General features: G+C 38.9%; 1 long non-coding RNA gene across 6 annotated transcripts in view; it reads left to right on the top strand.

Moving 5' to 3' along the window:
* Positions 1 to 11,354, top strand: part of LOC118559114 — a 42,765-nt gene extending 31,411 nt beyond the window's left edge. For 2 of the 6 annotated variants that reach the window (XR_004928656.1, XR_004928654.1), the window contains one exon: positions 10,026 to 11,354. This is a non-coding gene — a long non-coding RNA (uncharacterized LOC118559114). The remainder of the gene's footprint in view (positions 1 to 10,025) is intronic. The other 4 variants (XR_004928659.1, XR_004928655.1, XR_004928658.1 and 1 more) reach the window with 2 other exon arrangements.
* Positions 11,355 to 13,833: the final 2,479 nt, after the last annotated feature.

Below are 13,833 nucleotides of genomic sequence, written 5' to 3'. Positions count from 1 at the left end.
GAGGAAAAATTTAAGAAGGAAAGTAGGAAAAAAAGAAGACATTTTTATGTGTTGTAAGACAAGGACATTTAGGACTACTTGGGTTTTCTTTTATACTAAATGCCCCCTGCTTGAAGTTTTATGTTTTTTGCTGTTTGAGTCTATTCTTTAGTGCCAACTTTATCCCTTCTTGGAAGATGCTTCATTAAATCATGGAAACATGACTAAGCTGAGCATACTTATTAATGCCAAACCCACAATTGAGTTGCTTCCAAAAAATTAGTAAGACCTTTGTTTGGAATAACTGGAAAACTATTTTTTTTTGCCTTTTTTTAAAGACTAATCATCAAATTAAATGTAAAATGCATGTATTGTCTACTTAGCTGAAAAGGATATAAACCCTTAAAGCCCCAGTGTGTAAGATTTTTTTTCTCACTGGCGCTCCATCTAGTGGTGTACCAGTGTGACTTCGCCGTTAAGTTCGTAATAACTACTACAGCAGCCGTGGAGAGTCATAAATGTGAAGGTGTAAATATGTCCTCCATATATTTGGTACCAAGCTACTGCTAACAGCTAATAGCTGTGGTTGTCGTGTGAAATGGCTTTTGGCGCTGTTGCCCTGTCCGCTTGTTTTTTTCCTAAAGTCGCTTGTAAATTCCATGAGTCGTGTTTTTTTTGGGCTTTTTTCTGAACATGCAGTCACTCATTTGGGGTCTAATATAAGCGACTATAAACACCTGTCTGCTGTTGCACTACAGACAGTGAACAGACTGGCTGAAATCCCTCCGCATACACACGTATCTCTCTGTTTGAGCGAGAGAGAGACAAACAAATGAGCCGTCTCTATCAGGAGGAGACAGTGGTTGTTGGATTTAACTGCCCTGTTGCTAACATGAAGCCAGAATAAACTTCGCTGTTATGTTGGATTACCTGACCTGTCCAGCAGAAAGCCAGCAACCTCCGCATCCGTTTTAAATCCCCCCATGAATTCTCCCTCTTGAATAATCCCCATGTGGTAATAATAGCCGATCTAACTTTATTCCCTGGTTATTACGTTTTCTTTTCTTGGTTATATTCTCTTCCCTGTCGCCAGGCAAAGAGTGTGAATGGTCCTCCATTTTAACAGAAAACTGCAACTAGAAGGATCTTTGCTTGTTTTTACTCCTCCTCCACCAACAACACGTCTTCATAAAGGAGGCAAATAGGAAAACGTGTATGGCTGACAAGATTGGCCCATTTCGGCTGCTAAAATCAGAATAAGCGTTGCAACATGGAGTCTCCCAGTGGGTGCACCGACGCCAATGTGTTTATAAACTACTAATTCTGAATTATGCTGTAATTTTTTATGTGAGGTTATTAGACTTTGCCAGATTATGTATTTATAAAAACAATACTTGATTTTTGTTAATTAAAAGCCAAATTAGTTACAAACTGTCCCTTGAAATAATTTATTCCAACATGATAATCTGGATATACTGTATTTATTCTGTTGCGAGCAAATCTGACATAAATAACTAATGTTAACAAAATCTTGTTTGTCACAATCAACAATGTCCATAAACTATAACTGTTACAACTACAACTGAATCATTTTTAATCAATCAGTCTTTCCTTTGTGAACTAAATCATAGTGTCCAAAAACTTCTAAATGTTAATCTGTGATTTTATGTTTCCTATGGGTATAAATATGACATGACAAGAAGGACTTTGTTTCTTAGGGATCCTTGAAAATAGGAAAGACAAGAGAACATGTCACTAAAACAAGGTGTTCGTCTTCAGATGTCAGGGAATTGAGTAAGTATACAATTGTCCAGAATACACTGCTTGAAAAAGATAAAAGGAACACTTTGAGAACTCATCAGATCTCATTTGGGGGGTTGGGGGGGTGGGTATCATGCTCAATATCCATAACGACATGGAATGAGTACAGGTCATTCTGACAAATGTTGAAGGCAGCACAACGTTCGCCACTGCTTTTCCAGACTCTTTCACAACTTTCACATGAGCTCAGAGAGAACCTGCTGTCATTTGCAAAAAGAACAGGGTGCCAGTGTCTAACCTGTCAATTGATGTGATGCCGCCTGTCAAGTAATCTTGAAGGCTCATCAGTAACTGACCAATCGGCGATTGCAATTTGCCCCAAAGTGAAATGCCCCTTAGCTGCGGAAGCTGACCCTCAACAACATTGCTGTCTGGGCAATTTTACCCAGCCAATTTTATTGGCAGCCTATATAATCTAATTGAAGATTAAATAGGCTATTCAATAGTTACCTGTGTACCCTCTTTAATTTAAAGATGTATTGCTGAGCTGTTGCCGATGTAAGCTGTCATAAAATATGACTGTAATAGCAGTAAATAAAAAAAGATATCATATAAATCGCCTTATCAAATCACCAAGATCAATATTATTGTAGAAAAAAAAAACACATAAAAAAACAGCCTGTCTTTGAAATGTCAACAGAACAACACAAGGGGAATTTTACTATTTTTCCCCTTTCTTTTCTGCAGTCTGCATGTAGGATGTAATGCAGATACATCATTTAGCGGCCCCATTAATGAACTGGAACATAGTGATCCAGCATGTAGACGTAGCTGGCAGCTTAACTGAAACACTGAAATTAGGCATTTTGCATGGAAACAGAATCATCAGCATGCTGCTTGGGGAATGGGGACAGTCAGCCAAATGCAAAATCATCCTCTGTTCTTCTGTGGATCGTGCGGGTGATAAATCAAACCGCCAAACAACAATTAGCACTCCGTTGACACTCCTTTCACATCCAACAGTTTACACAGGAAGTCGGCCAAGTGATGTTAAAAAACGGCATATTGTCTTGCCAAGTGCATCTGCTATTATCAGCGAGGGAGATCCATCCACTTGTTGTACAGGCCTGTGAAAACAGGTCTGCGGGTCTCGGTTAACAGCAGCACAAACTTTACTGTATAATAAACAAAAGGCATTGCAGATTTGAACTGCATACATGCTGCAGGAAAGCACAAGAGACAATTAATCCCTGACTGACTCTGTAGCCTCCAAAAAAATGAACTTATTGCATATGCCCTACAGGTCAGACATGCAGGAGTGTCGTCCCCTTCTTTTACATTCAATAGAAACTAGTTTGCTGAAAGCGTTCACACAGGCTTCAATAACAGCAGGGATAAACAACACTCATCCGGTCTAATCTCTCTGCGGACCACCCAGCTCAATTAATTACCTAGGCTCTGTATTTGACTTCAGGGCATTAGCAATCATCTTTAAATATTAATTGTCTTTGTCCAGGGACTGATATAGGGGCTTTGTTGTTGTCTCATAGTTTAGTTGTGGAGTTTCTACGGCGGTAAACAGGATGTCAAGAAAAAAAGCTTAGATGTTTTATCTGTACATATAAGGGACAGACATTTGGTCTTTTTAGGAACTATTGGCAGAAGGTGGCTTTTGTCAGAGAAACTGAACCCTGACTTGGACTCCATAGTATGATCTATATCAGTCAAATTCTGTTTTTTTTTTTTTTTTTAACCTGACATTAATTATGTGGTATTTTCAGATAGTCTGTATATTTAAGGTATTGCTGGAGGTAAAATAAGCAACATTTGAAAACAATTGTGTGATTTCACATGTTCATATTAAATGTATTTATATTTGCCTTAAATACTATTCAAACCACTCATATGATTAAATGGGAAAACATTCAACAATAACTGCTGGGAATTTATATGATAGGCCAATACAAAATAGTCCACATCTCTGAAAAAGAAGGAGAACAACACATTTTTCAAGATCTTTTACAAATAAAAATCTTTAAAACATACTGTGCATTTATATTCAACCCCCTTTGCTGTGATTACATGTTTTTGTATTTAAACTGAATGGATTTGAGATGAAATTTACTTAAACCTGGTATTATACTGTATACATAAACTGAATTGGATTAAATTGAGCCGATACCCTGAAATGAAATCCAGTGCAACAATCTACCTCTAATTACTGTGTATTATTAAACAGAGCTCATTTGTTGGCAATTTATTCCCAGTATGACTGTTGCTGTTCTGTACATCCCTCACAGCTTCATTAGAGAACATAAGTGAACAAACATCACGAAGCTCAATGAACGTAAATAACCAACTTTGAATGTCTCACAGAGCGCTGTTCCTCTAAAGGCCGACAGAAAGAGAGGGATACATTTGCAGTTTTAGGGCTCTGCCATATAACTATCCAGTCTATACCAGAAGTCCACAGTGGAAGTTTCAGACATTTCTTCTTTGTATGATGTATTGCTCATTCTTACCCAATTCGAATAACACAATCAAGTAGTGCATTTCATGTGAATAATGACAATAAAGTAAATAGATAACAGCATACAGAGCATCTTTATAAACAACAGCCAGGGGTGATTTACATAAAGAAAAAGGTTGAAACTGGAGCACAAATTAAATCTTTGAATTGCTTTATGGTCGAAATAAAATAATTTAACACAAAAGTTACAAAAATTGGGATGATTTAGGACAACTTCGCTAACTTCCGGTGCGAACTTCCGGCATTGATTTGAGATAAAGATGGCTGGAAAAAGGCCTCAGCCTGGGGTAGAGGTTCACCTTATAACATGACAATAACCCTAAACCTACAACCATGGCAACAATAAGAGCATATTCATGGGTTAAAACAGACCAGTCAATGTCCAACCGAGAATATATGTCGCAAGACATATATTCTGTTCACAGATGCTCTCCATCTGAAGAAGGATGAAATAAAAAATCTCAGTCTCTAAATGTACACATCTTTAAGAGATTCGTCCCAAAAGACTTGCAGTGTAAAGTGCAGTAAAACTGTGGTTCTTTCACAGGACACTGGCAAGACAAAACAGCCAGCAAATCAGCAAATAAAGTGACTTGTCTAAGTTGACAGAAGAAAGATATGAAGATTTATAGTGCATGTCTCCTGACCACCAGCAGGGCAAACAAACAAAAAAACAACATTCTGAGTTAAGATGAAGTATGTGGAGTGAACATGCCTTCAGAGGATGATATCTGTCTTCATTTAGGCTGTTTTTAATAATTAAACCGATACATTTATTTATTACTCTACGCCATGGAGATGCCCAGGTGATTTCAACATCTCTCGGGGTAAAATCTCAAGGGGAGAACATGGAAGATTCCTTCCTTTTTTTCTTCTTTCCTCTCAAGCTTCTCATGTGTGTTTGTAGCCCAGAGCAGAGGAAGCTAAGAAAAAAAGAAAAAATCAGATTTGGCCTCTGTCCACCCCTACCTGCAGAATCTCCTATATCAGCATATATTCTAAAGTACCACAGGGGCCAAAAAGCAAAGTATGATGGGGACTGAAAGCACGGTGACTGTAGAGCTAATTGGCCCATGTATTCCAAACTACAAAACTACCTATATTTACTTTTAAATCTAACATAAAAAAGACAAATCACTATACATTGTTTTCTTTTTTTATTTAATAAAAACCGACAGTGGTACATACTGTAGGTTTAGTATCAGATCAAGCCCCATCAAGTTCATCATAGTTAAGAATAGTTATCATAATGTACTGTATACTTAAAAAAAGTATATGTAATAATATGTAATGTTACTTAAATGTAATTTCCAAATTCTAGAGTTTTGTTAAAAATAACATTTCCCTAAGCAAAAAACCTCTTGAACATTTTCAGATGTTTTAACGCCGCAACTAAAGACTTAATTTTATTTTGTTGGAGTTTGAAAATGATAAATGGTTTTTCCTTTCTTTTTAACCAAAATCAGAAAATGGTGGCATTAATTTAAATACATTCCCCTTTACTTTGATATCCCTAATTAAAATCCAGTGCAATCAAATACCTTTAGAAGTCCCCTAATTAGTTTACTCCACCTGTGCTTAATTTTATCTCAGTATTACAGTAATGTAGCTATTCTGTCTAGGCCTCAGAGTTAGAAAAAAAAAAAAAGCTTTTTTCAATCCTCTTTCAAAAAGGGATAGACCATGGCACAACAACAAACCTACCAATAAATGGTCATCAACCTAAACTGATTTAGGGGACACAGTATACATATAGGAGAAGGTGTTTTTTTCCGACTTAAATTCCACTTTTTTGGCTTGTGTGCAAAACATTCTGAGTCGCAAAAAACTAACACTGTGTACTGAAAGCATCACCCCACAAATAAATGGCTATGGTTCCAGGTGTCTCTCCAGGTTCCAGGTGGTGAGGATAGAGACACTAGGGAATAGGGGAATATCTGCCCCCACTGATCCTCAACACAGGAACACCACAGGGCTGTGTCCTTAACCCTGTCCTTTCGCTGTCTTCACACACATCTGCTCAACTATCCACCCCACAAACATGGCTGTGAGGTTTGTGGACAATGATGAGACCCACTAGGGAGAGGAGGTCCAAAATCTGAAACAGTGGTGCTCCAGGAAAAACATAATCCTGAACACCAGTAAGACCATGGAGGTCATAGTGGACTACAGGAGATCCGGGAGCACCAAGCACACTCCTCGCTGTAAACATGGGGAGCTGTTGTAGCATGTGGCCAGTATAAAGTTCCTAGGCATTCCCATTTCCTCTGACCTCTCCTGGACTATGAACATTTTCCACCAAGTGAAGAATATGCAACAGCTGCTCTTTTTTCTCGGGAAACTGAACCAGACTGGACTTTCTACTTAGCTGCTTATTTAAGTTTTGTATGGCCACAATTGAAAGCATCCTTAACTCCACCTGTGTTTACCATACAATCTCATTGTGACAATATGGTATGGGAGCTGCACAGCAAATGAGAGGAAGGATTTAGCATGAGTCAAGAGGGCACTGTTATGCTGCAAGAGTCCAGAGAAGGTCCAGGCATATAGCCACAGATCCTACCCACCCAGGGAGGGCACTGTTCATTCCACTTCCGTCAGGTAATCAATTCAGGAAAATTTAATAAAAAAAATAATAGACCTAATAATTATTACTTCACCAAAGCTGTGAAGGCTATCATACCCCTGCTGAGAGTCAAATAAACCACCAGCCCAGTTCATGGAAGCCAGATCTTTAGATTATTTAGCTATCAGGCTCCTCTCCTGTGGAACCAACTCCCAGTTTTGGTCCATGGGGCAGACACCCTGTCTACTTTTAAGACTAGGCTTCAAACTTTCCTTTTAGACAAAGTTTATAGTTAGAGTGGCTTAGGTTAATCTGAGCTATCTCTGTAGTTATGCTGCTATAAGCTTGGGCTGCAGGAAGACATCAATATATATTTCTCTCCTTTTACTGAGTTTGCCTACCGTTCTCCAATTTTGCATTATTTGTTGTTATTTCAATTTTTAACTTTATGGTCTCTCTGTCTTTTTTTCCCTTTATAGTAGGAACATATGGTCTGGAGTTCTGTTAGCTGTGACACCACCCAGGGCCCCCCTGGATCTGCCCCCTAGCAGGGGGACAGATCATCTGCCATTACCGTATAAGATTTCCAGGAAAGAATTCCAGGATCAATGTGGATTCTATGCTTTTTGCGTCTTTGCTCGGTCTTCTCAAACCCCCAGTAAGTCGTGGCAAATGGCCATTCACACTGAGCCTGGTTCTGCTGGAGGTTTTCCTCCCTGTTAAAAGAGAGTTTTCCTCTCCACTGTCACTTCACGCATGCTCAGTATAAGGGGTTGCTGCAAAGCCATCGACAATGCCGATGGCTGTCCACTGAGGCTCTGCACTGTTCCAGGAGGAGTCAATGCTGCTTGTCAATGACTCAATACAATCTGCTGAGTTCTGCATTTTTACAGTATTTTTAAAATCCTTTAAAATGTATATATATAATATACATTACACGCGCGCACACACACACACACACACACACATATATATATGTATATATATATATATATATATATATATATATATATATATATATATATATATATATATATATATATATATATATATATATATATATGGATATAGTCCCACTGAGGTTAAAACCCTCTTTTTGAAGGCAGTCCTGGCTAGGGGACAGCAGCAAATAAAATACAAAAATATTTCACAGTTAAAGAAAGACAAGCAACTAAGAAAAACAGGTACATGTCCTTGAATCAACCTGATAAACTTCCCCTTTGCAAGTAAAAGCATTCAATTAGATGAATTCAGTTACAGTAATTTTAATGTTTTACGTAGCAACTTCCAGGAGGAAGGAGCAAAGTAAAAAAAAGTCTTCTTACATATCCGTGAATAGTGCGAGTGAGCCTACACAAGCAGTTTGTAATTGTAAATTGTGAACATTTCAAACAGCCTAAATACTTTCGGAATGCACTGATTGTGATTTTCCGTGTTTTATGGAATATCTGTTGCTCATCTTTAGATCTGACCACAACTTGACAGCATGCCAAGTCAGGGGCGAAACTGGAGCGAGCAGGGAGCAGCTCAACAAATTGCCACTTTGCTGCCAAGTCCTGGGAGGGAAGAAGCAGCTTAAAGAAGGTGCTAAAAATCTTGCTAGAGAGACCAAGAAACCCCACAGGGTGAAGGGTGAGGGGGAAGAAGCAAAGAAAAGTGAAGGTGGGTAGAAGAACATAAAGAGATGAAGCCCAGGGAAGAGGAACATGCAAGATAAAGAGGCAGAGGGAGAGGGGAAGAGTGAGAGGCAGAGCAGGCAGAGGACAAAAATGAGGGAACAGTAGAGGCTTGATATGATTTCAATGGAATGTTTGTTGACAGTGCTCCGTGGCCCCAGGCTCCGGGATAAATGATTGAACACTGCGCCTGTCAAAGCCAGAGGATTTCTGTGGGCATGCGTTTCTCTCCCTGCTCTTTTGCTGGAGGGAAGGTAGCAGTCAACTAATTGACACAGAATTAAGCATGAAATGCACTAAAGCACAGCCCTTTGCTGTCGTGGCTGGCCTCTTCACCAAAGAAGCAGCTTCCAGCCAGTTAAAAGCTGCAGATAAGACACACATGCTCCTATGTTAAGATTAAATCTCAGACTTGCAAATATACAAATGTAAACAGATCTTTAAAGACAAAACCTCCAAGCAGATGGCCCGCTTCAACATTTGAACACCCCCACAAAAAAGCAAGTACACACATGCACATCAGGAGAAGCAAAGAGGCGCAGAATATAGGATCTGTACAGAATACATTACTAAACAGTATAGACTTTTTCTGTGACAAATTACTCCATGAGAAAGTAATCCTTTAAGATTAACAGTGTCATTCTCCACCACACCTTTCATATTATGCTCGGGACGCCATCTGAGCTGCAGGCTTCATGCAAATCGCTTACCAGCCGTGCACTAACTACTTTTACCTTCCTCTGAAAAAGCAAAGCACATAAAACCAAAGACAGAGAAAAAAAGGGATAAAGTTACCAATCAGTAAGGACTTTCAGGAAAATGAAAAAGTGAAAGCACACGTAAAAAAAAAACAAAAAAAAACATGCACTGGTGATTGAGGAAGAAGTGTCATTTGCCTTTTTGTAACGGAGCTGTCCATCCATCCATCCATCCATCCATCCATCCATCCATCCATCCATCCATCCATCCATCCATCCATCCATCCATCCATCCATCCATCCAGAACAAAACATGCCCAGGATACCTCCAAAGGGAGGTGCCCAAGAAACCTCCTGATTAGATTCCCAACCACCAAATTCAGCACCTTTCAATGTCGAGGAGCAGCTGCAATTCCAAGACCCCGAGAAGACAAAATTCATCAGCCCATCTCTAAGGCATCCACCCTCAGAAGAAGCTCATTTCAGTCACTTATGTTCCCAGTCTTCTGGTCATGATCCATATCAGATGACCACAGGACTAGAATAATTCTTGGCTCAGCTGTTTCTTCATCATGTCAGACCAGAGCAGCACCTACATTACCACGTTACTTTAGACAAGCTCTGTTTTTTTTTTATTTCCTGTTCCAACTTTACCTGCTAGCAGTCTGTAGGCAGCGTTCTAACACGTGACAAGGGTTATGAGTGTCATCTGTGAGTAAACACCAGCTTCTCTAATCTGTACTAGTAGACCAAATTTTACAACCTCAGATGTTTCTACTCTTTAATGAAATCAACTCAACTACGTTTCTAAACAGGTGTTTGGACCAAGCCATGGGAGGAACAAAAAGGATGGAACCTCACCAACAAACTAATGAGACTGGTAAAGAAAATCTAAATAGCAGAACGCAGAGTATTAACCCCTTTACATACACAGCACCCAGGAAGGAGGAGTTTCACATCTGGAATGGCTGTGATGTCATAGAGCTACAGAGTGTGGTGCACATCAGCTTTCTTTCTCTTTTGCACTTGTTGCATCAGGGAGGAGACCACCAGCGAAAAATAAAGCTAGCTGCCTGGACCTAGCTTGTCTTGAGTTCCTGCCAGAAAGAATTATAGATTTCCAAGAAGACCTGCTGTCCCTTCTTAAGTCAACAAAGTGGTCTCCCTTCTTCCGTCCTGAGAGAAGATGACATTTGAAACTACAACCTGCTCGCTGCCGCATCTCCTCCCCCAGCTGCTGCAGAGAGCGGTCCGCCACGCAACTGACTGACCATCAGACGTCCTCCTCTGTTGATCAGAATGAGAGTACAGCAAAAGGTCGTGCTTGGGCTGAAAAAGTGGGTTTTGGATAAAACATTTTATATATTGACAATTTCACTCTGTTTTACTAAGTAATTTGTTTTGTAAAGTTGACGTGTAAAAAGTTACTTTCCTGCTGCAACATATGCTTAATCTGATTTTTCTGTGTTTTCCCTGCATCTCCTTTCACTAATCTACATAAAATACATCTGACAGTCTTGAAAAATGCGCTAAGTCAAGTTAAAATCTCTTCTGATGCTAAGATGATAGCCAACATTAGTGCTGCCAGAACTTAATCACACATAAATACTTTTATTAATGGTACTTAAAGTTATATGTTCCTTAACAGGGTTGTTTAGGAACACTACAGCTAATTTCTTCTTTTTACTGTTAGCTGAACTACCAAGCGTTGTTCACCGTCGTGTTAGAGTGCAAATGTGTCTTGGAACTCAGTCCATCACTGCATGAACTACTGTGATGGCTAGCTCACACAAAAATAAGAAGCAATTGACCAAAAGGGTTAATCATCTCTAATTTGGCAAATTATCAGTTGTACATCATTTTATTAAAAGAAAAATGTTCTCTTCTGCTTTGCATTGAGAAGTGGTTGTTCAAACACAAAATCAAATGTTACAATTAATTAGTAAAGTTTGACCGAAATGCCAATCTGGCAAAATGAACTAGGGTTTTTAAACATACATAATTACTCTGACCTGTAATATCACTACACGGATTGATGGGTTTTCAGTTTTATTCTTTAGTTTCCCTTTTTTGTAGCCTATCAGTTTTCCCTTACTCTTTTCATTTTTACCCAGTTACCAGTTTGGCAAAACAATGTGTTTACTCAACTGGAAGTTGGAGTATTTTGTTAATAAATGGTTGTATTTTGGAGATACATTGTTTGTGTTTTTTTCTGTGTGCAGTACTTGCTGTTTGAGAATGGCAATGCCCCAATTCACTTCTTCATCTTTTATTCTTTAACATCATGCCTCAACAGGCAGGTATTAATAAAACGATAACTCACAGCGACAGAGCTGTTTGGCTGTAAATTCCTGATAAACAGGTCATACCCCGATTTAGTAATTTTGATTTTTATTACTGACTTGCTTTTGGCAATTATTAATAGTTTTCCACACCCAAACCAAACCTGTTGTTACACAATACAGCAGAATACAAGTGGTAAAATAGCAAATTACCTAAATATCTTACCCGTTTTGAGAGTTGTAGACTCTCAAAATGGGTAAGAAACATTTGCCAAGCTGGTACAAATGGACGCATGGTCAATACAAAGCGTCAAACTTTTTTACCTAAAAAAGTAAGGTATGGGGTGACTAAAACTACAAAATAGCGAGGAGATCAATTGAACAACCAAAACCAGACAACACAAATCACATACAATAAAATGAATTTTGTCTATGGGGATGGAAAACTTTGAGTAAAAAAGACAAGGATTGGTCAACCATGTTGTTTTTGCAAAGTTTGAAGTAAAGAGCTGGCCAGTAGCCACATCAGGCCCTGAATGCCCCTCTGGAGGAGGTTAGACAGAATGGGAGGTGGTACAAAGAACGAGGGAGTCTGTGGGTCAAAGGACCAACCTCTTCTCTCCGACTTCCAACTGGTCACGTGGTAGCTTCTCATGTCTTAGAGGCAACAGAGGGGGAATAGAGAAAGGGAAAGCAAGGGAAATGGTAGGGAGGGAGGGTGGATCCCCAGGGTCAATTACCCGCAAGAAGGAGGTACTGTAGCCAACACTCTGCATCTCATTTGCAAGGCAGCAGCAAAGGTGCACCTGAGCTCCTCTGGTGAGCGTCCTGCCACAGCTCTGAGGCAATTAATGTCTCCTCCTCACATGTTCTCACGACGTGTGGTTTTCAGCGTGACAACCAGCGTGGCTGGGCAGCTGCGGGCCGGGGCTGGCTGGCGGAGAGAGAAGGCCTCAGCGACGCCGCTCATCTTCCCACAGAGACTAATTTCAGACAGAGCCTCACCTGTGTTTTTACAACAGCCTGAGTAAGAGGGCTTGAGATTCAGGCCCAAACACACATGTCCTCATAAATTCTGATAAGCAAGGACATAAAAATGTCCTATATAAAGGAGCAGAAATGACCGGATGAGCACAGTGAGAGATTCAATTCCTTGCCAACAGATAACCACTTATGCCAAGGATCATCAGCTGCGCATGAAAACACATAAAAAGTACTAATAACAATAATGAATATATTTAAGACCTTATGGTTTTCCTGTGTACATAGAATTTCAGAAAAGCTGCATTTTTGGTAGGTTGATAATAACATATTTAGCCCAAAGGGTAAAGCCTTAGTAGGTGGATATATTGCATAGTAAAAGGGAGACGCGGAGAAGTTTTGCTGTATGAAGAAACCCAAAAGCAAACAAAAGAAAACAGATTCTGATTTTGGCTTGAGGTGACATTGGAAGAGATCTGTGAGTGACCCAAACAATGAGAGATTATTTGGCAGAAAGGATGCATACGGCCAGTCAATATCATACATATTCCTGATGAAGAGGTGGAATATTTGGTCTAAAAGTTGCACGTAAAGAAAGGTCAGGCAAAGGTCACCAAATGTGATGAGGAATTATCCACTTAACATGTGGTTTTATGGCCAAGTGCTGTGGGATATGGAGATGGGAATCAATAGAATAAAACACAAATATCTTTAGGAATCATATTTTAAACGTTTTGTTATCAGTCTCGCAAAAAAGGGAACATTCTATTTTTTTGTTCGTTTCTTTATCAAAAAGTTTAGTTTTTCTTTTTTCTGTTTAGATTGTAGATAATGAGCATGATTATAGATGATGTAGGTGTAAAGAAAATGTTTACATTTAAAAAAAAAAAACTTAAAAAAGGGAAGTTATATAGCTATACAGGAAAATAAAAAATACAAATGGTAGGATTCACATAACAGTTTCTTGGTTAATTCAATTTTAACAGTGTTTTTATTTTTTTCAGTGACACACTGTGACAGAGGATGAATTGTTTATTCTTTAGCTGTGCTGTAGATCTTTAAACTTATGGAGATATTGGAATTTATATATACATGGTTAAGCCCAAAATTGTTGATTTAGATTTAAATTTATATTTTCATTTTATCAACATGTTTTATCTCACTGAAAGTATTATTAACTTTTTGAAGTTGCACAGCCAGTGTCTTGAATTTAATCTGTGGAGGGAGCTTAACATGGGGATGATAGCAAGAGGCTTTAAACCTCTAAGACTAATTGGTTTGTTTTCACAAATAATGAACATTTTCCATAAATCAGTAATCCACAATTCAGTTGTGGTTTGAATCCGTTGTTTTGTGTTTA

The sequence above is a fragment of the Fundulus heteroclitus genome, unplaced genomic scaffold (assembly GCF_011125445.2).
Source record: "Fundulus heteroclitus isolate FHET01 unplaced genomic scaffold, MU-UCD_Fhet_4.1 scaffold_228, whole genome shotgun sequence".
Taxonomy (NCBI): Eukaryota; Metazoa; Chordata; class Actinopteri; order Cyprinodontiformes; family Fundulidae; genus Fundulus; species Fundulus heteroclitus.
Note: the sequence above shows the minus strand (reverse complement) of the source record. Positions and strands in the feature narration are given on the sequence as shown.